This window comes from Macaca fascicularis, chromosome 8 (genome assembly GCF_037993035.2).
Source record: "Macaca fascicularis isolate 582-1 chromosome 8, T2T-MFA8v1.1".
NCBI classification, from domain to species: Eukaryota; Metazoa; Chordata; class Mammalia; order Primates; family Cercopithecidae; genus Macaca; species Macaca fascicularis.
In genome coordinates this window covers 144,318,858-144,343,681 of record NC_088382.1, presented here as the reverse complement: position 1 = coordinate 144,343,681, position 24,824 = coordinate 144,318,858, and the positions used below count along the sequence as shown (strand labels likewise).

General features: G+C 48.0%; 1 protein-coding gene across 5 annotated transcripts in view; it reads left to right on the top strand.

Moving 5' to 3' along the window:
* The window catches only part of ZFAT (zinc finger and AT-hook domain containing), a 239,854-nt gene that overhangs the window by 5,427 nt on the left and 209,603 nt on the right, over positions 1-24,824 (top strand). For 2 of the 5 annotated variants that reach the window (XM_074000058.1, XM_065519659.1), the window contains exon 1: positions 23,970-24,110. The exons of the other annotated variants lie outside the window; for them this stretch is intronic. The gene's annotated coding sequence lies outside the window, so the exon portion shown is untranslated. Of the gene's footprint in view, positions 1-23,969; positions 24,111-24,824 lie in introns of those variants that run through there. 5 annotated transcript variants of the gene reach the window in all.

The window sequence follows — 24,824 nt, the reverse complement described above, 5'->3', positions numbered from 1 at the left end:
CTGGAGCCAAGGACCAGGAGAGCTTTAGGGTGTCCTGGTATCTCTGGAGAGCATTTTAATTCAGCCCCAAGGCTCCTTATAGGGCCCTAACTGGCTTCCTTCTTAGTGTTAGATATTCTCCTTGTGTCCCTGCTGGTGGGCCTCTTCTTCAGGAGTTGCTACCATTTCTCTGCCCCTTAGGGTTATTATTATTGCTTATTATTATTATTATTATTTTTTACTATCAAGCTGGTCTTCAGTTTACCTAGATGTTTATGCCAAACTTTGTGCTGTTTGCTAGGGATGCAAAGTCCAATATGACATGTTCTTCCCTCTTGAGGATTTCATGCAGTCCTGGCAGTGGAAAACAGATTCCTTTAGGAATGGGGCTAGGTGCTGTGATGGAAGTAAGCCTTGAGTATTGAGGGCTTCAGAGTGGGTGCATCTACCCCAGCCCGAGGGATTGTGGGAAGGCTTCCTGAAGGAGGAGATGTGTTGAGCTGGGTCTTGTGGGGTGAGCAGAGGTGCCCTGTAGAAAGAAGGGATAGCTGGTGCAGTGACACAGGTGTGGCCCACCCTTTGTGACCAGGTGAGTACTGAGCTTGGGGAGGGGCATGGGGTGCTGGAGGTCTGTGATGAAGGGCCTTTGAGTAGTGGGAAGCTGTTAGGACTTTATTTTGGAAACTTTGAGGGACAGAAAGATAACAAGGCTTGCGGACTGGCCTTTCAGAAAGAAAGATCTCTGGCAGCTGCCAAGAGACAGGTTTTTTTTTTTTTGTATGTGTGTACTATATATACTGAAGTGCATAGACTTAAAGTGTAGAGTTTGACCACTCACATAACCCACACTCCTAACAATATTCAGAACTTTTTCATCAGCCCAGAAAGTTTTCTCTTGCACCTTACTGTCCCATCCCTGCTCCTCACCCCAAGCAACCACTAGTCTTTTTGTTTGTTTGTTTGTTTCTGAGATGGAGTCTTGCTCTTGTTGCCCAGGGTGGAGGGCAATGGCGCGATCTCGGCTCACTGCAACCTCTGCCTCCTGGGTTCCCGCAATTCTCCTGTCTCAGCCTCCTGAGTAGCTGGGATTACAGGGGAATACCACTACACCTGGGTAATTTCTGTATTTTTAGTAGAGAAGGGGTTTCACTATGTTGGCTAGGCTGGTCTCGAACTCCTGACCTCAAGTGATTTGCCCACCTGGGTCTCCCAAAGTGCTGGGGATTACAGGCATGAGCCACCGTGCCTGGCCACAATCACTAGTCTTGATGTCACCATAGATGAATTTCTTCTTCTGTAGAACATCATATAATTCTTTTGTGTCTGGTTTCCTTTATTCAGCATAGAACTTCTGAGATTCAGTAGTTTGTTTCTTTCTGTTGCGTGAATATAGCCACAGTCTCTTTCCAGTTTTTCGTTATGGGGAATAAAGCTGCAGTGAATGTTCCTGTACAAGCCTTTTTGTGGATATTTATTTTCATTTCTTTTGGGTTAATAAGTACATAGGAGTGGAATTTCTGGGTTATAGTGATGTTTTAACTTTTTAAGAAACTTCCAAATAGCTTTCCAGAGTCATTTGTATCATTTTACATTCCCATCAGAGAATTCTGTCAGAGAATTCTGCTTGCTCTTTGTCCTTACCAGCATTTGGTATTGTCAGTCTTTTATTTTGTCTTCTCTAGAGGACGTGCGGTGGTATCTCCCTTAATTTGCATTTGCCTGATGACTAATGATGTTGAACATGTTTTCTTGTGCTTATTGGCCATTTGTGTCATCTTTAGAGAAATGTCTATTCAAGTCTTTGGCCTATTTTAATAAATTGGGGACTGAGTGTGGTGGCTCATGCCTTCAATCTCAGCATTTTGGAAGTCTGAGGTGGGAGGATTGCTTGAGGCCAGGAGTTCAAGATCATCCTTGGCAACATAGTGAGACCCCACCTCTACACACAAAAAAAGCTGGGCATGGTGGTGGATGCCCTTGGTCCCAGCTTATCAGGAGGCTGAGGTGGGAGGATCGCTTGAGCCCAGGAGTTCAAGGCTTCAGTGAGCTGTGAACATGCCACTGCACTCTAGCCTGGGCCTCAGTGAAACAGTTTCTCTAAAAATAAACAAATAGGCAAGCAAATACATAAATAGGATTTATTGTCTTTTTGTTGCTGGAATGTAAGAGTTCTTTATATATTCTGGATGTTTGTCTTTTGTTGTATATATATGTGTGTGTGTGTGCGTGTGTATGTTGTGAACATTTTCTCCCAATTTCTGCTCACTTATTTGTCTCTTATCTTTTGATGAACGGAAGTTTGTAATTTTATTGGAGTTTTATTTGCCATTATTTTTACATTTATAGGAGGTGCTTTTTGTATCTTCTCTTAAGAAATGTTTTCCTACTTTAAGGTCACAAAGAAAGTCTAATTTTTTTTTTTTAAGGTTTATATTTCTTGCTTTTATTAGGTCTACTATCTATCTCTAATAAGTTTGTGTATGGTATGAAGTAGGGATGGAGAATGTTTTTCTTCCTGCATGTGGTTACCCAGTTTTTCTAGCCTCGTTTGTTAGAAGCACCTTTTCTTCCTCCATTGAATTAGTTTGACCCTTTTCTTGAAAATTATGTGTCAGTTCACTCCTGAACGTTCTGGTCTGTTCCACTGCTCTATTTGTTTATTCTTTATCAGTACCACACTACTTTGATTACTACAGCTTTATAGTAATTTTTGAAGTATAAATAATAAGCAAGAGAACACTTTTTGGAGGGACAAAAATACAGGCAGGAGAGTTTCATTAGGTGCTGTCCTAGTGCAATCCCAGCTGTAGGGATGAGGAGGGACAGATTTAGAGAAGTAGTTCAGAGAGAAAGCCCCTGGGACTGGTGAGGGATTGGCTTTTACCTTAGGGACCTGCAGGCATTCCATCTGTGTTTGTTTCTAGGGAAAGGGGAATGGTGAATGTAACAGGCTCAGGGACATGAAAACTCTGCAGGCTTCCTATGTGCAGCCCTGGGTCTATAATCTTCAGTTTCCTCCTGTGGTGGTAGAGAAGCATCTTTTGAATTCTGCCTGGTTTTGTTTCTGAGTTGGCGCAAGGGACTTGTTCAGGGCTAGCCCAGTTCCAGGAAGCACCTTGGGAAGACCCTTCCTCGGGGAGAGAGCCCCACAGGGAACCAGGCTTAGGTAATGCAGGGAAAAGGGGCCCTGAGGGGAAGCAGAACTGGGTGGAAGTCCTGGTCCTGCTGTCTAACAGCCCTGGGGCCTTGGCAAGTATCTTGAGCCACCATTGCCTCCTATATTATATATTATATGAAAATGGTCCCCACAGACCTACTAGGTAGCGTGCTCGTAGAGTTTTCATACGGGAGGATTGGGAACATACCTGGCATATGGCGGGGGACTTTACTCTTTTCCACCATCCGTCTTTTCCTTCTTTCCCTCTCCTCTCTTCCCCTTCCATTCTCCCTCTGTCAGTCTTCACCTTCTTTCCCTGAACATTTGGATCCAATCCCTCACCATGCAGTTGCAGGGGAATAAGATAGGGCCTGATCATAATAACTATCATTTCTGTAGACCTGCTCAGTTGGGTGCTTCACACCCATTCTTTAGTTTATTCTTCACAAAAGCTCTGCAAGGTGGGCCTATTATCTCTGCTTTGCAAGTGAGGATACAGAAGCTCAGGCTGGTCCCTGTGGCTGTCCAGCTCCACTCAATTTCTCCCTGTGCTACTGGCCATCTGTGCTTGCTGATGTGGTCATAAATATCTCTGAAGTGCCTGCTGTGTGTGAGGCCCTATCTGGGCTGCGTGCAGTGGCTGAGGCACCAGCTGGTAGGTGGCTCCACGGCACTACTCACATATCCTCTATGGGAATGGTTCTCCCAGGAGTTAGGCATCGAGGGGGCCTTGAGACCTGTTCTGAAGGAACTCACAGTCTGCAAGGCAGACAAAACTAATTAAAATGAGCAAAAGGTTTGAAAGATTCTTTAACAGAATAATGTATAAAAATGATCAATAAACATATGAAAAGATGATCAACATCATTAGTTCCTAGGGAAATGCAAATTAAAATCACAATGAGACACTACTACCTACCCACTGGAATGGTGAAAATTGAAAAGAATCCCAAGTGCTGATAAGGATGTGAAGCAGCTGGAACTTTGATACATCATTGGTAGGAATGCAAAATGGTACAGCTACTTTGGAAGATAGTTTGCTGCCTTCTTACAATGTTGAGGGTACACTTATGTATTAGTCTGCTTTCATGCTGCTGATAAAGACATACCCGAGACTGAGTAATTTATCAAGAGAAAGAGGTTTAGTGGATTCACAGTTCCACGTGGCTGTGGAGGCCTTATAATCAAGGCAGAAGGCGAAAGGCATGTTTTACTTGGGGGCAGGCAAGAGAGAATGAGAACCAAGTGAAAGAGAGATGGTTCCAAGACCTGAACCATCAGATCTCATGAGACTTATTCACTACCACGAGAGCAGTATGGGGGAAACAGCCTCCATGATTCAATTATCTCCCACTGGATTCCTCCCACAACATGTGGGAATTATGGGAGCTACAATTTAAGATGAAATTTGGGTGGAAATACAGCCAGACCATATCAACTTAACATAAAAGGTAGCAATCCTATTCCAAGAAAAAATGAAACCTATGTCTGTCTGAAGACAGGTATACACATGTTCATAGCAGCTTTATTTCTAATAACCCTGTCTTAGTCTGATTTCTGTTGCTTATAACAGAATACTTGAAGTTGGGTAATGTATAAGGAAAGGAATTTATTTCTTATAGTTCTGGAGGCTGAGAAGGCCAAGGTCAAGGGGCTGCATCTGGTGAGGGCCTTCTTGCTGGGTGGGTACTCTCTGAAGAGTCCCAAGGTGGCACAGGGTATCAATGGCAAGGGGCTGAGTTTGTTAATGTACTATGATCAGGACTCTCTTCCTCTTCTTGTAAAGCCACCAGTTCTATTCTCATGATAACCCATTATTCTATTAACTCTTTAATTCATTCATGAGAGCAGAGCCATCATGGTCCAATCACCTCTTAAAGGCCCCACCTCTCAACACTGCCACATTGGGGATTAAGTTTCAACGTGCATTTTTGGAGGGAACATTGAAAGCATAGCAAGCCCCAAACTGGAACCAGCCCAAATGCTCAACAGCTGGTGCAAAGATAAACAAATTGTGATATATCCATACAAAGGAATACTACTTGGCAATGAAAAAGGATGAAAAAGTGATGCAGGCAGCAACCTGAACCAATCTCAAGGGCGTGTTAAAGAAGCCAGACACAAAAGACAACATACTTTGAGGATGGGAGAAATTAGAACCTTTGTTCACTGTTTGTTGGAACGTAGAACAGTGCAGCTGCTGTGGAAAACAGTATGGAAATTTCTCAAGAAATGAAAGATAGAATTACCATGTGATTCAGCAATTTCACTTCTTGGAATATATTTCTGAAAATTGAAAGCAGAGTCTCAAAGAGATATTTGTATACCCATGTTCATAACAGCGTTATTCATAATAACTAAAATGTGGAAACAAACCAAGGGATGAAAGGCTAAGCAAAATGTAGTGTATACATAGAATAGAGCATTATTCAGCCTTAAAAAGGATGGAAGCCTGACATAGGCTACCACATGATGAACCTTGAGGCCACTGTGCACAGCAAAAATAAGATAGTCCCAAAAAGACAATTACCAAATTATTACCCTTACATGAGGTTCCTAGAGTAGTTAAATTCAAAGAGACAGAATGTAGGATGGTGGTTGCCAGGAGCTGGGGGAAGAGGCATCTGGAGTTAGTGTTTAATGGACGTAGAGTTTTGGTTTTGTAAGATGAAAAAGTTCTGGTGATGGACGGTCGAGATGGTTGCACACCAGTGTGAATGTATCTAATGCCACTGAACCGTATACCTAAAAATAGTTAAGATGGTAAATTTTATGTGTATTTACCATAAACACACATTTACATGGGGGTGGGGGGTGAGGGCACTGACTGAAGAGGCACCGGGAGCTTGGTGGGTGCCTGGGACTGGTCTGAGTCTTGACTGTGGCCATGGCGACGGCGACATAACCCTGTCTCTCGATTTAAACTTACTCACTTATACAAGGGTCCCTTGGACAGTGCTAGAAGCTTGTACAAGGTACAGTAGGGGGATCAGTGACGTGGTCACTGCCAGTCAGTTCTGCCTGGGCTGGGCGAGGGGCTCAGGAAAGCCACAGGATGATGTTTGAGCAGATTGACCAGGCCAAGGAGGCACAGCAGGGGGCAAGGCAGGAAAGCATGAGGGAGCCCGACAAGGTATGCAGCCTCTGCCTCCCCCTGGACTGGCCAGAGCTCTGCGGAGGCATGGCAGTTGCAGCCCAGAGTCTGACAGTGAACCTCCAGGTCCTCGTGCATTCTTTGTACAGGGGTCAGGTCTGAGCTGCCAAGCACCGGGGTGGAGGGAGGGGAGTGTGCTCAGCCGGCCGGCTCTCCTGCTGGAGCTGCCAGCACTCTGGCTGAGCTGTCCAGTAGCCTCTGGCTTGTGAGGCCCTGCCCATGTCCTGAGTCTCTACCTCCATCAGCAGGGTCAACTCCCTGTCCATCTAGCCTGCCTTTCTCTCCTCTCCTTGGCCTTTCTTCTTGCTGAGTTGGGTGTCTGTGGGGTCCCCCACCCCAGAAATATGGGCTCTGGGAAACAGCACTGGCTTTGGAGTCCCGGAGACCTAGCTTTGCATTTTAGACCCACAGTGTGATCTTTCTTGTGACTTCTTTGAGCCTCAGTTTCCATTTCTACAAAATTGTGGCTAAACATGTCTTCATCTGAGGATTTTATTCTCTGAAGAACCAAGTCAGGTGAGGTACGCACTGAACTGGCTGCTGCTCAGGAAGTGTTCTTGAGGTGATCTTGAGAGTTCTTGCTGAGCAAGGCCATGTTGAACTCAGTGCCTAAGACTCCATCAGAGGCAGCTTGCAGCTTTTCAAAGTCTGTCGGGGAGTATCACTGCCTGATGATGCACAGGACTTGCAGCTGTCCTTGGCCCCACTGCCCGCATGCCACTTAGCTCCCCACGGGTGCATGCCAGCCTTCCCCCTGAGCCGAGGCTCCTGCCCTCGTGCCCTGTCCATCCCGACAGCATGACGCTTCAGCACTCACGTTCTTAACCACCAGAGAGGTTATCTGCATTCCCAGCTTCCACCGTGTCCCAGTGCTGTGTGACGTGCTCTCCAACCATTGTTCTCTGCCAGCGTAACTGCAGTTCTCTGATGTTGGGATATTATCTTTGATTTACAGACAAAGAAATAGAGAGGCAGAGAGGTTTGGTCTCATGCTGGTAGGTGGTCCAGCTAGGATTTGAGCTTTGGGCTATTCCATCCCAAACCAAACTGTGCTGTTCTCAGGCTACTGAGTGGACTCCATCATATTTCTTGAGCACCTGGACTGTCAGCACTTCCCACCCTACCTCATTTAATTTAATGACCCAGGGAGGCAGATGCTGTTATTGCCATTATACAGATTAGGAAACGGGCTCAGCAGGTTGGAGTCATGGCACAGAGTCCACTCCTCACTAGGAGTGCAGCCAGACTCACCCAGGTCAGTGTGGTCCCAAAGTACAGGTCTTTATACCTGCAGGCCATGGGTTAGCTCCTTTTATTTCCTCTGTTGTCATTGCTTTCATGTCTCTGTTCCTTTCCCTCTTTGGATCTTACTGTTCCTTAGAGATTGACAGAAGCATTTCATACTTGGGGGTTATTAACCCTTTCCTGCCAGAGTTTGCTGTTTGCCCTTGTGGTGGGTTTGACCTGCTCTCAGGTGTGGACCCTGGCTCTATGCTCAGTTCCCTATGCGATGCAGGGAGCGGGTGAGGGGCAATGATTAAGATCACTGGACTTTAGGGAAATGGGGGAATATGGAGATACAGTTGCAGAAATATGAGGTGCCCTGGAACACCAGGCTTTGATTCTGCCTTTTTAATGTCGATCTCACTCTCCTCTTCTTCTCTTTCTCCTGCTGTCAATTTTTAGAAGACAAAGTAATCAAGAAAAACATTCTGTACTTTTCCTTTTTAATTTTTTTTGGTCTTTGCTCTCTAATAGGAAGACTATATAAGAAATGCCCACAGAAGGGCTTGAATTGGGAGACGAGTTTTGGTGATGGGAACTGATGGCTAGACGGTAGGTAGACAGGAACATTGATGGGATTTGGTGACTGTTTCTTGGTGCCCTTCCGGGGGAGGAGTCAAAGGTGAGAGGGTGGCTGGGTGGCCAGGAGGGTGCTGTGCCCTGGATCCCTGGGGGTATCCAGGAGGCTGGTTCTGTTGAGTGGGAGGAGAGTTCCTCTTTGGGACACAGTGGCTTTGACGGTTCACCTGACCTTCTGATGCTTCTACCAGAATGTCCCAGGGAAGAGGGGCTCAGGGCATGAGCGATTTGGGTGGGGCATGGTGTTTGGAATTCTTGGATGCAAGGAACATAGATTTGATCAGGGCATTCTTTATTATTGCTCTTATTATTTTAGTTCAGAATTCCTTAGCAAGTCTGCTGGAGTGTCCAAATAGTTGGCTGTCCTGCACTGTCAGGTTCTCCTGCTGCCTCTCCTGGGCACGCTGTCTATCTCTTCCACCTTCCCTTGCCTCCTTCTCCTGCTATTATTTGGGTCATTCTTTTTATTTTTATTTATTTATTTTTTTTCGAGATGGAGTCTTGCTCCTTCACCCAGGCTGGAGTGAAGTGGCGTGATCTCAGCTCACTGGGCTCCACCTCCTGGGTTCAAGTGAGTCTCCTGCCTCAGCCTCTGGAGTAGCTGGGACTCCAAGCATCTGCCACCATGCCCGGCTAATTTTTTTTTTTTTTCGTATGTTTAATAGAGACAGAATTTTGCCGTGTTGGCCAGGCTGGTCTCAAACTCCTGACCTCAGGTAATCCACCCACCTCGGCCTCCCAAAGTGCTAGGATTACAGGTGTGAGCCACTGCGCCTGGCCTTGGTCGGGTCATCCTTCTGCGTGTTCCTGACCGGCCCTGGTGGCTCCCTTATCCCAGGGCTTTTGGAGTTTTCTCTGTGTGCAGTCTGAGCAGGTAGGAGGGACTAGGTGACATAGGAGTCTGTTGCTCAGCACTGGGCATGTTAAATATTGTTGTACTGGCTGAGTGTGGTGGTTCACGCCTGTAATTCCAGCGCTTTTGGAGGCCGAGGCAGGCGGATCACTTGGGGCCAGGAATTTGAGATCAGCCTGGCCAACATGGTGAAACCCCTTCCTTTTTTTAAAGTTTTTAGTTTTTTGAGATGGAATCTCGCTCTGTCGCCCAGGCTGGAGTGCAGTGGCGCGATCTCGGCTCACTGCAAGCCCCGCCTCCCGGGTTTACGCCATTCTCCTGCCTCAGCCTCCGGAGTAGCTGGGACTACAGGCGCCCGCCACCACGCCTGGCTAATTTTTTGTACTTTTAGTAGAGACGAGGTTTCATCGTGTTAGCCAGGATGGTCTGGATCTCCTGGCCTCGTGATCCGCCCACCTCGGCCTCCCAAAGTGCTGAGATTACAGGCGTGAACCACCGCGCCCGGCCGGTGAAACCCCTTCTCTACTAAAAATACAAAAAAAGGCCAGGCGCTGTGGCTCGCGCCTGTAATCCCAGCACTTTGGGCGACAGTGACGGGTGGATCACAAGGTCAGGAGTTCAGTACCAGCCTGGCCAAGATAGTGAAACCCCCGTCTCTACTAAACATACAAAAATTAGCTGGGCATGGTGGCGGGTGCCTGTAATCCCAGGTACTCTGGAGGCTGAGGCGAAGAATTGCTTGAGCCAGGGAGGCGGAGGTTGCAGTAAGCCGAGATCGTGCCGCGGCACTCCAGCCTGAGTGACGGAGCGAGACCAACGGAGCCAGACTCCGTCTCGAAACCAAACCAAACCAAAAGCAAACCAAAAAATTAGCCAGGTGTGGCGGCAGGCACCTGTAATCCCAGCTACTCTGGAGGCTGAGGTGGGAGAACCGCTTGAACCTGGCGGGCGGAGGTTGTAGTGAGCCGAGATCGAGTCACTGCACTCCAGCCTGGGCGACAGAGCGACACTCGTCTCCAAAAAAAAAAAAAAAAAAAATTGTTGGATGAGTTTCCTGACAGGGCAGCTCAGAAACCTTTAATATGCCTGAGAGAGATATGTACAGTCCAAGTTTTTCTAGACGCCGGGTGCTTCTCGCCTGCAGCCTCCTGAGACTGGAGCGGGTCCCCAAGACCTAGGAGGGCCCCCTGCTGGGCGGGGACGGCTACCAGCCTCAGGCCACACCCCCTCAGAGTGCTGGTTGGTCTGTGGATGGTGTCATGTGCTCATTCTGGGCCAATCGGAGCCTTCCGTGGCGGCAGGCTGCCCTGTCCCACCTGGGCAGAGCTGTAGCCGCGTATTGGAGAGAAGCGCGGGTGGGTGGCGCCTGCCGGGGATAACTAGGGTGGTGGGGCTTCCTAGGAGAGTGCGGGAGTCTGGGAAGGAAGGGTGTAGATGGAGAGGGAGTGTCTTCACCTCTGCATGCTCCGTGGGAAGCGGCGGAGGCGCCCAGCATCCCTTCTACTCTGCCCTCGGTGGAGGTTTACTAGGTAATTCTCCCGATGCGAGTTTCCGCTCTGAACTTTCCTGTTGATTCTTTGGTGGCTTGAGAGGTGTTTGGGCTGTTCTCCACTCCTGGTCGCCTGTAGCAATTCCTGGCAGGAATGCTGTGCTGCTCTGTAGGGTGGCCCAGGACTCACGGGCTGCCTTGGTTGGCTAGAGATGCGGCCTGGGCCTGGGGGGCCTCCTTGGTTAGAGATGGCCCGGGCCTGGGGGTGGCACCTCCTTGGTTAGAGATGGGGCCAGGGCCTGGGGGTGCCACCTCCTTGGTTAGAGATGGCCCGGGCCTGGGGGTGGTACCTCCTTGGTTAGAGATGGGGCCAGGGCCTGGGGGTGCCACCTCCTTGGTTAGAGATGGGGCCAGGGCCTGGGGGTGGCACCTCCTTGGTTAGAGAGGGGGCCAGGGCCTGGGGGTGGTACCACCTTGGTTAGAGATGGGGCCAGGGTCTAAGGGTGGTGCCTCTTTGGTTAGAGATGCGGACGCGGACAGGGCCTGGGGGCAGTGCCTCCTTAGTGAGAGACGCAGGCAGAGCCTGGGGGTGGTGCCTCCTTGGTTAGAGACTTGGGCTTCTGGGGGGTGGCACCTCCTTAGAGATGGGACTTGGGCCTGCGGATGGGCTCCTCCTTGGTTAGAGATGCGGGCAGGGCCTGGGGGCAGCGCCTCCTTGATTAAAGACGCAGGCAGGGCCTGGGGGTTGATGCCGCGTTAGTTAGAGATGGCCAAGGCCTAGGGGGTGGCGCCATCTTGGTTAGAGATGCGGGCAGGGCCTGGGGGCAGCACCTCTTTGGTTAGAGATGCTGCCTGGGCCTGAGTGGGGGGCGGTGCCACCTTTGTTAGCAATGGCCCAGACCTGGGGGAGTGGCGCCACTTTGGTTAGAGATGCGGGCAGGACCTGGGGGCAGTACCTCCCTGGTTAGAGATGCTCCTGGGCCTGGGGGGCGGTGGTGCCTTTGTTAGAGATGGCCCAGGCCTGGGGGCTGGCGCCACCTTGGTTAAGATGACCGGGCCTGGAGGGTGGCGCCTCCTTGGTTGGAGATGGCTGGGCCTGGGGGGCGGCGCATGGTTAGTTACGAACAGAGGACCTGGGCCTGGCAGCTGTGGAATGGCTCTTGCCTTTCAGAGACAAAGATGGAGAGAGAAAGGGGTATGGGATTTGCTCAAGAGGGTGGCCAGGGGCCCTACTGGAAGCAGAGCCGAGGCTTCTCACTTCTCAGAGCGTCTGCAAGGGCCTTCTTGGCCCGAGTGCCTCCCCGGGAGGATGTGGACGCAACCCCCTTGCGCTGGGCCTGGAGTGAGCTCCTCTGCTGCTGCCTGGGCCATGGTTGGTTCGTCCTCCTCTGGACACTGCCTTCTCCTAGGTTCTCCCTGCCTGGCTGCCTCCCCTGAAGCCCTGAGACCCGTCAGTTTGCAGCACGACCGTCCTGCTGTGGGCATGAGAATCCTCCCTTTCCCAGGTGACTTCATTTTCATGTTTTTTTTTTCAGTTAGTCTTTTGAGAACTAATTTTCCAACTTTAAAAAATGAAGACCTTAGATATATAATGAGGCAAGGTTTAGGGAACTGTAGTTATAGTGATAACTACAGTAATAGATTTGATTGCTTTTTCTATTTAATACTCCGAATGTCTTCTAGGGAGAAAGGCTTTGGTTACACGGACACCTTTTATTCTTTGAGCCAACTTGATTTGAGGATTCCGGTGGGGAGGGGGCACAGGAGCACACTAGAGCTGAAGTTTCTGCAAGTAAAAGCGCATGGATCTGGAGTTTCTGGAGCCTTTAGAAAGGCAGGGAAGACCCAGCGATGGGAAGGAGAGGCGAATGAACCAGGAGGATGTCTAAATGGAGCCTGTTCTGTGTTGACGTCTCCTTGAGACGCTCAAATACTGAAGGCATGTTGGATGTAGGGTTTGTTCTCATTTAACCTGTTATTATGACAAAATTTATACTTACAGAAAAATGGAGAGAGTAGTACAAAAACTTTTCATATGCCCTTCACTCAGTCTCCTGAATGCTAGTATTTTACTACATTGCTTTGTCCTCTCTTTCAGCCATTTGGGATCAAGTTGCAGAGCTGATGCCCCTTTGCCTATCCCTAAGTATCTTCGGTGTTTACTTCCTAAACACAAGGACGTCCTCCCACATAACCACGTTTCAGTTATCAAAATGAGAAACAGCATCCGTGCAGCGCCCCTCTTGAGATTCCACTGATTGTCCCAGCCACACCCTTTATGGCGGAAGGACACCCCAGCCGCGCCCCGCATTCCAGGGTCACATCTCTTCACTCTCTGAATCTGGAGCGCTGCCTCTGGCCTTGTATTCCACGACATTGATATTTTTGTGGAGTATGGGCCAGTTATTTTGTAGACTCTACCTCCCTTTGGCTTTGTGTAATGCTTCCTCGTGAGCAGATTTAAATTCTGCATTTCTGGGCAGGAATTACGCAGAAATAATGCTGTGTTCTCAGCACACCATAGCAGGAGGCATGTGATCATGATTTTTCCCATTACTGGTGATGCCACACGTTTGAGGAGGTCAGGTTGCTTCACTGTAAAGTTACTGTATTTCCCCTTTGTAATGAAATGCCTTGTGGTGAGCACTTTGAGACCGTGTGTTTATCCTGCTACTCCTCACTCCAAAGACTTTCTTCATTCAGTAGTTTCAGCACCCATTGATGATTCTTGCCAGAGTTGGTTAGCATCAGGATGGCTGCTACATGATGGGTGTCTAATTCTGTCATTTCTTCTGCACTTACTAGTTGTCTTCTCCCCACCCCCCTCCCCCCTGTTTTATCGAGGTATAATTAACAAAAATTGTATGTATGTAAGGTATACAATGTGACGCTTTGATGCAGGCATACATTGTGAAATGATTATCACAATCAGCTAATTCACATAGCCGTACCTCACATTGTTACCGTTTTTTTTTTTTTTTTTTTACTAGTTGTCTGTGTAAGCAAGAATGTTCTCTTTTCCTTGATTTATATTTGCGTAGACTCGGGCATGCTTATTTTAGTCAGTGGTCTGTAATCTTTTCTCATTGTTTAATTTGATGCTCAGATTCCCCCATATTTGGCCAGTTGTGTTAAAGTGGGCCTTTGTGTTCCTTCAGCATGCCCCCGCTTTTGTGAGGACTTCCTTGCTTTCTGATACAAGATATTCTGGGCTCATTTTGTGCTTTCCCTGTTCCAGCTCTGGAATCAGCTGTTTCTCCAAGGAGGCCTGGTTTCTTTTAGTGGAGAGTGGCATTTAGAATCGGAGGTCTGGGAACTAGGTGAGCTGGGTGTCATTGCCTCTGTGCCCTCTCAGAAACACAGCTAGGAAACAGAGGGATGTCTGTACATATATGAGACATACATATATCTAAACTCAGTACACACCTACACAATCTCTATTTCCCTCTTAAAAATCATTGAGTTCACATGGATTTTTCCAGTTGCAATTCAACAACACAGTGTATTCTGTCCTCTCCCCTTTCCATGATAACTCCCTTCTCTGACAAAGAAAAATCTGGATCTCAGTATCCATAGTATAGTTACTTATTTACTCAGTCCTGGACTATACCAAAAATAGTTTCAGAATCAGGAAACCATGTCTTTGTGAAAAAGAAGCCTGCTACCTAGAGTTCAGTATTTAATTAGAGCTCTTCTTCTCTTTAGCCTGAGGCATCTGGTGTAAACAGCAGCTTCCAAAGTTACTTGGGTTGATCGTCTCCTATTTCAGTGCAATTATGGTTATTCATTGAAAGTATGGTTTTGTTCATTTGTTTGTTTGTATTTTGTTTTAGGATTTCCTCCCATACTTGTTTATTTTACTTACTTTCATCCTCTGACTAGGTGAATTTTGGAGGCGAGCGTATTTCAGTGAAAGGACTGAGTTTCACTTCTTTTCGTTTGTGGAGCATGAACAGGGAATGGCAGAGGGCTGAGGGGGTAAATTTCCAGGAAGGAGTGGAAGTCCTGGGTGGCTGTGGCCCTGAAGGGACTTACCCCATTGAGGTAGGGATGGGGCACCACTGCTGACACCTGGATTCTGAAACCCTTCAGTGAGCGTCTTTCTTCTAGTGCTTTGTCTTGATTCTGGTTTCTCTTCCTTCAAACCACCATTCTGATTTGCATTTATTCCCATTGTATAGATGAGGAGTCAGAGGGTCAGAGAAGTTGGTTTTCTCCTCTGCTGGGGATTGGACTGGGGGCTTTCCCACCCTGAGCCTGATCTTTCTTTCTTGGCACACCATCTTCTTTTTCTAGAAAATGAGAGTGAAGAATGATTTAGTTCAGGCCGATGTGGTGGCTCATGTCTGTAATCTCAGCACTATGGGAGACCGAGGTGGGCGGATCACCTGAGGTCGGGAGTTCGAGACCAGCCATGACCAACATGGAAAAACCCTGTCTCTACTAAAATACAAAATTAGCCAGCTGTGGTGGCAGGTGCCTGTAATCCCAGCTACTCGGGAGACTGAGGCAGGAGAATCGCTTGAACCTGGGAGGGTTCAGTTAGTTCAGTTAGTTCAGATTATTCTCAGGGATTCTTAAGTGAACACTTTGGAAACGTTCTGGTTTTCATGATAAAGGAAGTGCAGATAAGTATCTTTTATAGCTTTAACATGGATCTTTTAAAGCACTTTACTATATTTTGAATTAAATGATATTGATGATTTTGGAGCTTACAATCTATTGAGGGAAACAGGTTAAACCAGCACAGCATTAAATCCGTGATTACACATTGTGGTCATACTGCAAGGCAAATAAGCAGGAGGGAGGATCGGAGACCTCATTAATATTGAAGGGGATTTACGAAAAGTCTCCCTGAGAAAGCTAGGATGGAGCTGAGACTTGAAGAATGAGGTTCCTGAATTAATAAAAAGTCTGAAAACCAGCGAGCAGGTGCTTGCTTACCCGTCCTCCTCACCTTGCAAAATTGCAAACCTGCAGGCCAGAACAAGCTGCCCTGTGGCCGGAGTTCTCTTTTGTCTTGTATCGCCCCCTAGGGGACATGTGTGTGAATGGTCCTGCTACAGGTGGCTTGGGAAATACCCTGTCTGTGGAGGCGCCTGCTGCAGCGGAGACTGGTCTCCTGGCCACCACCACAGTGCAGACCCCGCCTGAGCATGGAGCTGAAGGGCCAGGATGCCACGCCTGCAGGAGAGAAGACCCAGGGCCACTGGATAGCTTGTTCAGATGCTTACGGCACTTGGCTATGGGAGAGACTGGCCTTGCCAGGGACACCCTGAGGCTGTACTAGCCTAGTGTGGTGAGGAGAAGGGGGGCAGCCTTTCTGAGGCTCCCAGTGGTGTAAACACAGGTGGCAGCTGCCCACAGTGATGCCCCTGCATCAAGGGGAGGGTCAGGTAGGGCTTTCTGACCTTGTTTAGACACCGGCTGGGAAGCTGGACTTGGACACTCTGTCCTTTCCAACAGCAAGAGTCTACAAAACTAGATTATAAATAACACCACAGTCATGTAAAATTATTCTCATAAACAAAATGGAATTGCTTATTTATGTTCCTGAAGGGGAGGGTCTGTGTCTTCCTCATTTCTGATTGCACCTAGCATGGTGAGTGACAGATGTCAGGCATTCATTTAGTGTTGAATTATGAGGCCAATGCACATAAATGAAAAGAATTCTGCTCTTTTCTCCTAATAAAAACTGAACAGCCTAGATATTTGGATAATACATTAAATATTTATTTTATATTTTGGTTACCAGGAAAAATGGGCCAGATCATTTTGGTAGGCTGGGGATGAGTTGAGGGGATGGTTTGGAAAATTCTTCTTTTTCCAGTGGCTCTCCTTCCTCAAATTTAAAGCTCTATTCTAGAATTTGAAAAGACCCTAGACACATGTAAATACTAAGGGGAAGTTCTTTCTTCAGGATTTAATTTTGAAAATCAGAACATTTTATGTAACTGAGACTGATATAACTGAGGCCAATCTCAGACTTTTGTAAAGCGAACATTTGGAATTGAATTTGCATGTTTTCCACATCTGCCTCCAGTTCCTGCCCAGCCTGTTTTTTATCTCCTTGATAAGGACCTCAGGATCCCTGAGCACACAGTCAGCTTTTAAACCTGTGACAATAATAAATGAAAATGTTCGTCCGTCATCTGCCTCTCCTGTAACAGTGCAGACAGGGACTCTGGTCTACAGGTTCTAAATCTGCTAATTCTTAGTCTCGATTTTCCTAACTCAGTGAATCCCAAAGAGTTTGAGAGTGTTGGAAGCCTTCTACTACCCTGCTGGAGGTCAGGGAGTAGAACCTGTGTACTGCATCTCTCTCGTCTGCAGGGAAAAAGTTTCCTGGTATTCTGGAAATGTGAATACTGGATTCGTGCCGAGTCCGAACTTTGATGTGCTGTAGGTGAAAAATAACACATTGGCTATTGAAGACTTAGTACAAAAATTTAAAATTTCTCATTGATCTTTGAAAGTGGATTATAAGTTAAATGATTCTATTTTGGATATACTAGATTAAAGAAAACATCATTAAAATTATTTTTTTCTTGATTCTTTTTATTTTAATATGGCTACCAGAACATTTTAAATGACATCAGTGGCCATGCTGTGTATCTGTTGGACAGCACTGGCCTGGACAAAGCATCCAACCTCTTGCCCCGTGCTTTCACAGACCTGGGCTGGAGTGCGTGTCCTTGCGCAGAGTCACACATCTGTCTGTGTCCTCCACTCTAGGAAGTGTCCCTGGCAGGGAGGCCATCTCCAGGAGCAGTGCCTCGCACCTTTTAAGAACAAAGTAGCTGTTGACTGAATTCGGCCTTATATATTGTTTTCAAGCCTGTTTTGCCTGGTAGATTGACTACCTTGACCGCTGGACATTCTACTCGTTTTTCTCTTTCATGGCTGCCTCTGCTCTCTCTCGTAACATGCGAATCACATCTTTGTTGAATTAAAACATCCCTGAATTAGGGGAAGGAGGCTTAGTAGAGTCAGCATTTCTAAGGACTTGGGTTTTGTCTGGCAGGAATTCTCACCCACCATGGTGTTGATGCGGGGCAGGTTCTTGGCTTCCTTCAGGAGGGAATTCGAGAGTGAGCTGCCGGTGGTAGTAGAAAACAGCTTTATTGAGGCAGTGACAGTGTTACCGCTCCCGTGGAGCAGGGCTACCCCGCAGGCAGAGCGCCAAGAGTAGCAGTGCTTTGCAGCCATATTTATGCCCACTTGCAATGATGTGCTAATTAAGGGGCAGGTTATTCAGAAATAGCCAGAAAGTGGGTGGTAACTTCCGGTGTTGCCATGGCAAGGGGCAGTAACTTTTGGGTGTTGCCATTGCAATGGTAAACTGTTACGGTGCTGGTGGGCGTGTATTATGGTGATGGGCAGTGAGAGGTGCTTTGGGCCCCTCTTCCCAGTTTTGACCAGGCTTCAGTCTGGTCCGGAGTTGAATCCTGCCTGCCTTCTACCTCAGTGTGATGTTAGTAAACTGCAGAAACGGAAAAGTGCAGGCAGCACCTTCATCTGCTGTGTGCCAGGCACTGTGTTTGGTGCTTCACTGGAATAAACTCCGTGCTTCTTGAAAACCCCGGGAAGCAGAGTGAGGAAACCATGGCTGGACACGTCTAATGAACAAACGGGCTGAATCCCACCTACTGCAGCTCTCGGTTCCCTGAGGCTGCAGCAAGCTCTTATTTGGTCTCTTCCTTCTCTTGATGGGTTGAGGATGCAATGGGATAGAAAATGCGGGTAGAATTTGAGGCCCCTGAGGGAGAGGGTGGAGGTCAAAGGTGGCATGTGGGACCCTGAGCGAGTGTTGTGTTTCCAGAGCTGGAACTGGGTGGCAATTTTCTGCTCCCTCCCAGGGCTCCTGACAACTCCTGCAAGTACCTGCTGTGGCTCAAACTGTGGAAACCCAAGTCCTGGCTCCTTTTCTTCCCTTTGTCTCCCCCACCTTCTTCTCCCCTTCCTCGTGTCTCGTTCTCTTCTCAGTTCTTGGGATTTGGATCCCTTATTTCTACTTGCTGTCATTATTGGTGCTGTGTTGTTTATATTGCCTCTCAAAAAGCTTCTGAATTGCCTGTGTCCTTGGTTTCCCTAAAGAAAGTGTGTGTCTGTTTGTGTGTGCACGTGTGCTTGTATGTGCTTTTGTGTATGTACGCATGTGTGTTTTGTGGGTGCGTGTGTGTATGTGTATTTGTATAGATGTATGTTAGAGGACAGCAGAAGCAACTAGGGACCCAGTAGGTAGCTTTAGCTATCCAGCTGAACGTTTCTGGATTTAAAAATTTCTCTGTTCTCTTCAGCATCGACACTGTTTTTAGCAGCCTACAAAGCCTTTTCCCAGTATTCCCCTACCGAAGACCCCCACCACCAGATCCCCCCACCGCCCATCATTCTTACCCGGGCAGCTGTGGTTATCTCCATTTTTGAGCTGAGTCCATACAGATTGAGGAAGGGAAAGGTGGCTCCAGTCACACGGAAGTGGTGATGCCATGGGGTTTGCCATGGTGTTTGAACCCGGGGCTTCTGACCCGAGCTCAGTGCTGAAGCTGGCTTTCAGGCGGCCCTTTACTTCAGAAGCGAGATGAGAGGTAGACCGACCCCACAGAGGAACCTAAATATGCTAAAGCAACACAGACCAACAGCTGGCAACCCGGACGTGCGGTGGTGATGGGCATTGCTATGTCTCCCCAATACACTAGAAAATGGGAGAGGATTTTGCTCCTTTTACTTTTGATGTGGAAATGACCACAGAGACTTGGTTACTTAGAGGCATCTCATGAGAGCTGTGGGTAGGAGGCTCCTCAGGGCCACCTCGTCAGTTTGTCAGTGGGGAGCTGTGCTGTCCAGGGTCTGCAGTGGGGGCAGGGGGTGTTCCTATACCCTCAGCCCTTCCCACACATCTGCTCTCAGGGTGGGGGGCTGTTCCTGTTTATGTAAAATGATTTGTGTTGCTTTCCTGAGGGCCACATTTTAAAGCTATGATTATTGTGTTAAATGTGAATATATTCCATTGCCCAGGGGCTCTCATTTTGAGAGTGCTTAAAAATAACTTAAAAGAATTTATGCCAAGTTTCAGCATGGAAGAGATGTGTATGCATAAAATTATAATGCAACTGTTGGCCCAGCCTTAATTATAGCTGATGCTGAGTATTTCTCATTTTATTTTGTTAATCCAGCTTCAGCAAAGAAACACCCACGGGATTTCTCTCTTGCGTTTAATAAACACGTTAACTGTGTGAGCTATGGGATTTGGCATGTTCATCAGCATTTTATGAGATGCATGATAATCATTTCACAAATTAGGGGTGTGCATTTATTGGAACTTCAATCCACTGAGCCTCAGAGCCGGGAGGGAGGCACCTTGGGGATGATTTATGGGCAGGGGAGCCGCAGGAGGCAGGAGGGTTGGTTCCTATTGCGTGCCTGCAGGATGAAGGGGAGGAGGGTGCTGGTGAGTCTGCCCCACACCCTTGCTTTGGTCTCTGTCTCTCTGCACGTTAGCCTCTGCATAAGGCCTGAAGACTAGGCTCCACTTTCAAACACTCCAAGGCCACTTTTAATTTGGGCTACTCCTCTTTCAGAAGAGACACTGAGGGATAAAGAAATTTAGAGACGTGTGCAGAAGCCATCCACTGGAAGTATGAGAGCCACTAAGGAGCTCGGAGGCCTGGGCTCCTGACCAGGCCGGTACCCCTCATACTGCTGCGTGTACAATGGTGCCTCCGAGGGGCCAGGTACTAAGTGAGGCACGTCGTCTTCGTGATGTCCTGCGGTCCTCCCTACAGCCCTGTGCAGACGGAAGCTGAAGCTCAGAGAGGCTAAGTATGTGTGCGCAGGGTCACACAGCTACGAGGGCCAAAGTAGTGTCCCGATCTGTATTGTTTTAAATGAGAGGTTTACTTGTGAATCAGAATATTGTTTTTTTTCCTATATCTTTTCCTCTAAAATTTGCTGTTCACATTTTCTTAGATTACTGTGTCACATGCATGTAGAGAAGTATGCATAGGATAAACAGCTTAGTGAATGTTCACAAACTGAACTCACTGCATAACCAGTGAGTAACCAGTGTCACATCTGGAAGCAGAACTCCCCTGCACCCCAGAAGTCTCTGGTCCCAGCCCCCAACCCAGGATAACCCGGACTCAGGGCAGGGTGGTTGTGCCTGCCTTGTAGCCATGTCAGTGGAAGCATGCCACCTGGACCCTGGGTTAGATTTATTCCTCTCCATGCCATTTCTGTCACATAGAAATGTGGGCATACACGGGAAAGCCCCATAAGAGTTGAAAATACCTTACTCAGGTTGAGAATTGGCCAGGTGGCGGCCAGTCTGTGGTCAGAGTTGGTCTGAGTTACCTGCTGTGGCTGGCCAGGGTATCTGAGCTGTTAGGGCAGCTGCACCCCCTCTGGGGACCAGCAACAGCAGCAACTCCACCTAGGAAGGACAGCGGAGTCTGGTCCTGGGCCAAGGATGTGTGTTTGGGTTGTAGCCCTGCTGTGTGTCCACCTGCTGTATCACCTTGTAATCCCCTCCTGGCCCAGTTAACTCATCTTAAGATGGGAACAGCAGCCCCTCACTTACTGGGTTAATGTGAAGGTTAAGTGGGGTGACGGGGAAGGCACCAACCAAGAGTTAGGCAATCAGTAAACACTAGCCATGTTTTTTAAAATTATGGCCATTCAGATGTAGTGCCCTGATGGGCCACCGGAGGGTGGTGTTAGCACGTGTATGTCGCCCTCCCATCGATGACGGTCTGTACTTTCTGCCTGACGGTAACTCCCAGTGTTGTTTTGCTAAAAGCCTGTCTGCCTCTTACCTGGTGGTCCACTGTTCCCTGGTTCTGGACCTGCTGCCAACCTGTGCAGTGGGCATGCTCATTAAGTATGTGGTCTGGGTGGGTTGGTATCACTTATATCTGGCATACTGTTATTTTCCCGCTGTTGCTCCCCAAAATGAATTGCTGTAGTAAATTATAACAAACACAGCAAAGTCCCCTTCTCCATGTAGCTCCTTTTCTTAGTTGTAATTAATCATTTGAAATGTCCTTCTAACCATGACGCTGGCTGTGGGCTGGGGAGACCAAGACTTGCATTCCTCGCAGTATTGCTCTCTGTGAGCATTACAGGAAATAACAAGCGATTTCCCGTGGCAGGGCTAGGCACCAGGGGGGTAGGCAGATGTGGTGGTCGACTTGGAGGGTCTTGGTTAAGTTCTGGCTTTTTAATTCATCTGGCTGGGGGCTCCTTTGGCAACTCACTCACCTGAGCCCCAGGTTTCTTCTCTGTAAAAAGGAGATGCTGACGGTGGTGGTGGTGATGGGGATGACACCATGTACTCGGCTGTTTCCCAGGACAGCAGGGAGGTTCCAGTGTGGTCACTAATAGGAATGTATGTGTGACCAACAGGAGGCAGCGTAAGCACCTCCCTGCAGCTGGTGGCTGGGGCAGGGGAGGGTGGGAGTGCCACATTGTGCCATGAAATCTTGATGTCTTCCTCTCCTTCCCATGACTGACACGTGGAAACTCCTAGAACACCAGCTCTGGGAGCTCCTGTGCCTTTTCCTGCCTGGCCTCCTCTAACCCCGGCAGACCATCTGCTCACCTGGGCACTCCTTACACCCAGCCCACACATTTGCAGCTCTGGAATCTGGCACTTTCAGGCTAGGCTGCCCACACCTGCCACACTCACCAAATTTCTCGTTGCAATGAATGAAACTTTTATGCCAAGAATGCCTTTTCCCCACATAATCTAAATCTGTCTTGCTGCCGGTTAAACTAGTTTCCTGTCTTCTTTTATTTTTTGGGTCATTTTATCAATGAACATATCTTTATTACATAAAGGAAGGGAGAAATGTAAGACATATCCCTACCCTGCACAGTCAAACATCTAATCAACGTCAAAGAAAAATACCAGGAACCCAACAGCTGTGCCCAGAGCTGGCATGTCCCTGTGGTATGGGCAGCCCTGGCCTTGATCTCGGTCTTGAATGAGTGTTTGGTCCTGACCAAGACAAGTTGACGTGTCTGAGGCCAAAGCGGTCTGGTGATCAGTAAGTCTTCCTCCCCTAAGAGGGAGATCTTACTATTTTGTCAGTTGCTATCCCTTTATTTCTAACACCCATATAAGTGTTTTTTAAAATTTATTTTTTATTTTTTGGATTACATGTGTAATTCCTGTTGTGGAAGATCTGAAAAACTCAGAGAAAATCTCTAAACTAGCAAAATCACACTAATTGTCTTCCATCTACCCAAGCCAGGCACTGGTATGGGGTGTTAGGGAGCTGGGTGGATGGGCAGAAGGTGCTGGGTCCTCTCCTCGGTCCCTCTCAATGTCCCTCTCTTTCTCTGTCTCATGGTCTGTGTGTCTCTGTTTTTTTTTCAGACCAGTTTCCTTGCCTTTTCCCCTGTAAGTTAACAACTTTCCCCTAGTCACCCAGGTGGAAAGCCTTTTATCAGAAATTGCAAATTGGCAACCCGCAGGCCAGACCTAACCTGCAGATTTGCTTTGTTTGGTCTGCAGAGGCTGCAGAGGTTTTTTTCTTTTCTTTTTTTTCTTTCCCAGAAAAATCTTATTTGATGGCCAGTGCTTAAAAATCAGGGGATTCCAACTATAAGTTCAATATTTGGGCCTCCAGTGGCTGGACCTGGGAGGCAGCTGCCGCATCAGACGGGGCAGCTTTCTAAGTGCCCCCACCCGCTGTCTCCAGACCTCTGGGATGGGCCTCCTGCCTGGGGGGCAGGAGCTTCTTGCATCCATTCCTGGCCAAGTACTGGTCTGTGGGGGGCTCTTGGAGGAGCCGCCGCAGCTCTCGGTGTGCCTGCCCTGCCTTTAACCCGTCCTCTCTCCACACTCAAGGCTCTTCCAGCAGGTGAGGCTCTTGGTTCTGACCCCACTGGCTGTGCGGCTTCCACTCCCTTCTCCTTTCCTTCCTCCAGCTGTCTCGCCACCTCCTGGAGCCGTTCAACTTCCCTTTTTCTGACAAACCTCTCCCAGGTGCTCCAGCCACAGAGATCTCTGCCTTCTCCGCACATGCTCCTGTGGCATGTGGTTAGTATGTTCATATGTAGATGTGCACACATACCACCTGCTTTCCTACCTAATTTTTAAGCTCCTTGTGACTCATCAAGTAGCTGTGGAACCATACAGGCCTGTATTTGATTCTTAGGCAAGTTATAGCTTTCTCCTCTGTAACGTGTGATAATCTCATCTTTCTGTCTGACACATTCGCAGAGCTACTGTGTACAGCTGTGCAGGTTACACACTGCACAAAGGAGCCACCTCTTTTTTTTTTTCTTGTATCCTCCGTGCCCGCAAGGGAGCCACTTTTTAAGAGGGCACATTTCGCATAATGAATATGTATGTTTATTATGAGTTTTCCACAAATGACTGCAAAGTGTATTGTTCCAACAAACTCAATATGTTATGACCATTTTCTGACAGGGGGTGCTAGTGTCTTAAGGAAGGATGCGTTTGTCCAGTTCTCACCGAGGTGCCTTAACGGCTAGCAGCAACCCAGCTTGTCCGGATCAAATGTGAGAGGGAGCGTGAAAGCCTCTGGTACTCAGGAAAAGTTTATCTCCTCTCCCTTGAAAGCAGGGCTGTCGTGCTGGCATAGAGGTGAGCTCAGAAGCCGGGCTTACAGCCTGAGTGTGTATGGCATGCTGGGGAAAAGGGGCCTTACAGGGAAGGGAGCCGGGGTTGGGAACCAGGATCTCCCCAGCTCACATCCAGCCTGCCCAGTTATATGGAAATGCTACTGAACTTCATTGATTCAAACACTTTTATTTTATTTTGTTTTATTTTATTTTTGAGACAAAGTCTCACTCTGCACCCACAGTGGAGGGCAGTGGCACGATCTCTGCTCACTGCAACCTCCGCCTTCCAGGCTCAAGCGATCCTCTCACCTTAGCCTCCTGAGTAGCTGTGACCACGGGTAGGCGCCACCACGCCTGGCTAAGTTCTTGTATTTTTGGTAGAGACAGGGTTTCGCCATGTCCCTTAGGTGGTTTCGAACTCCTGAGCTCAAGTGATCTGCCCGTCTAAGCCTCCCAAAGTGCTGGGATTACAGGCGTGAGCCACTGTGCCCGGCCAGACTTAGATTTTAGCATCTCTAAGATCAGGAGGCAGCTTACAGTTGGTATGGTGAGAAACTAGTGTGTCTGAGTTTATTTGGCAGCGTTTTTATCTTTTTTAGTGGTATGTAAAATATCCGTGCTCCCTAAAGTAGATGTTGTCTTAGATTTGAGAAAATACAATAATAAAACCTATTTCACAGGATTGTTGTGAGAATTAAATAAGCCTCGTATGAGCCTCTGGTGGTGCCGGCTCATG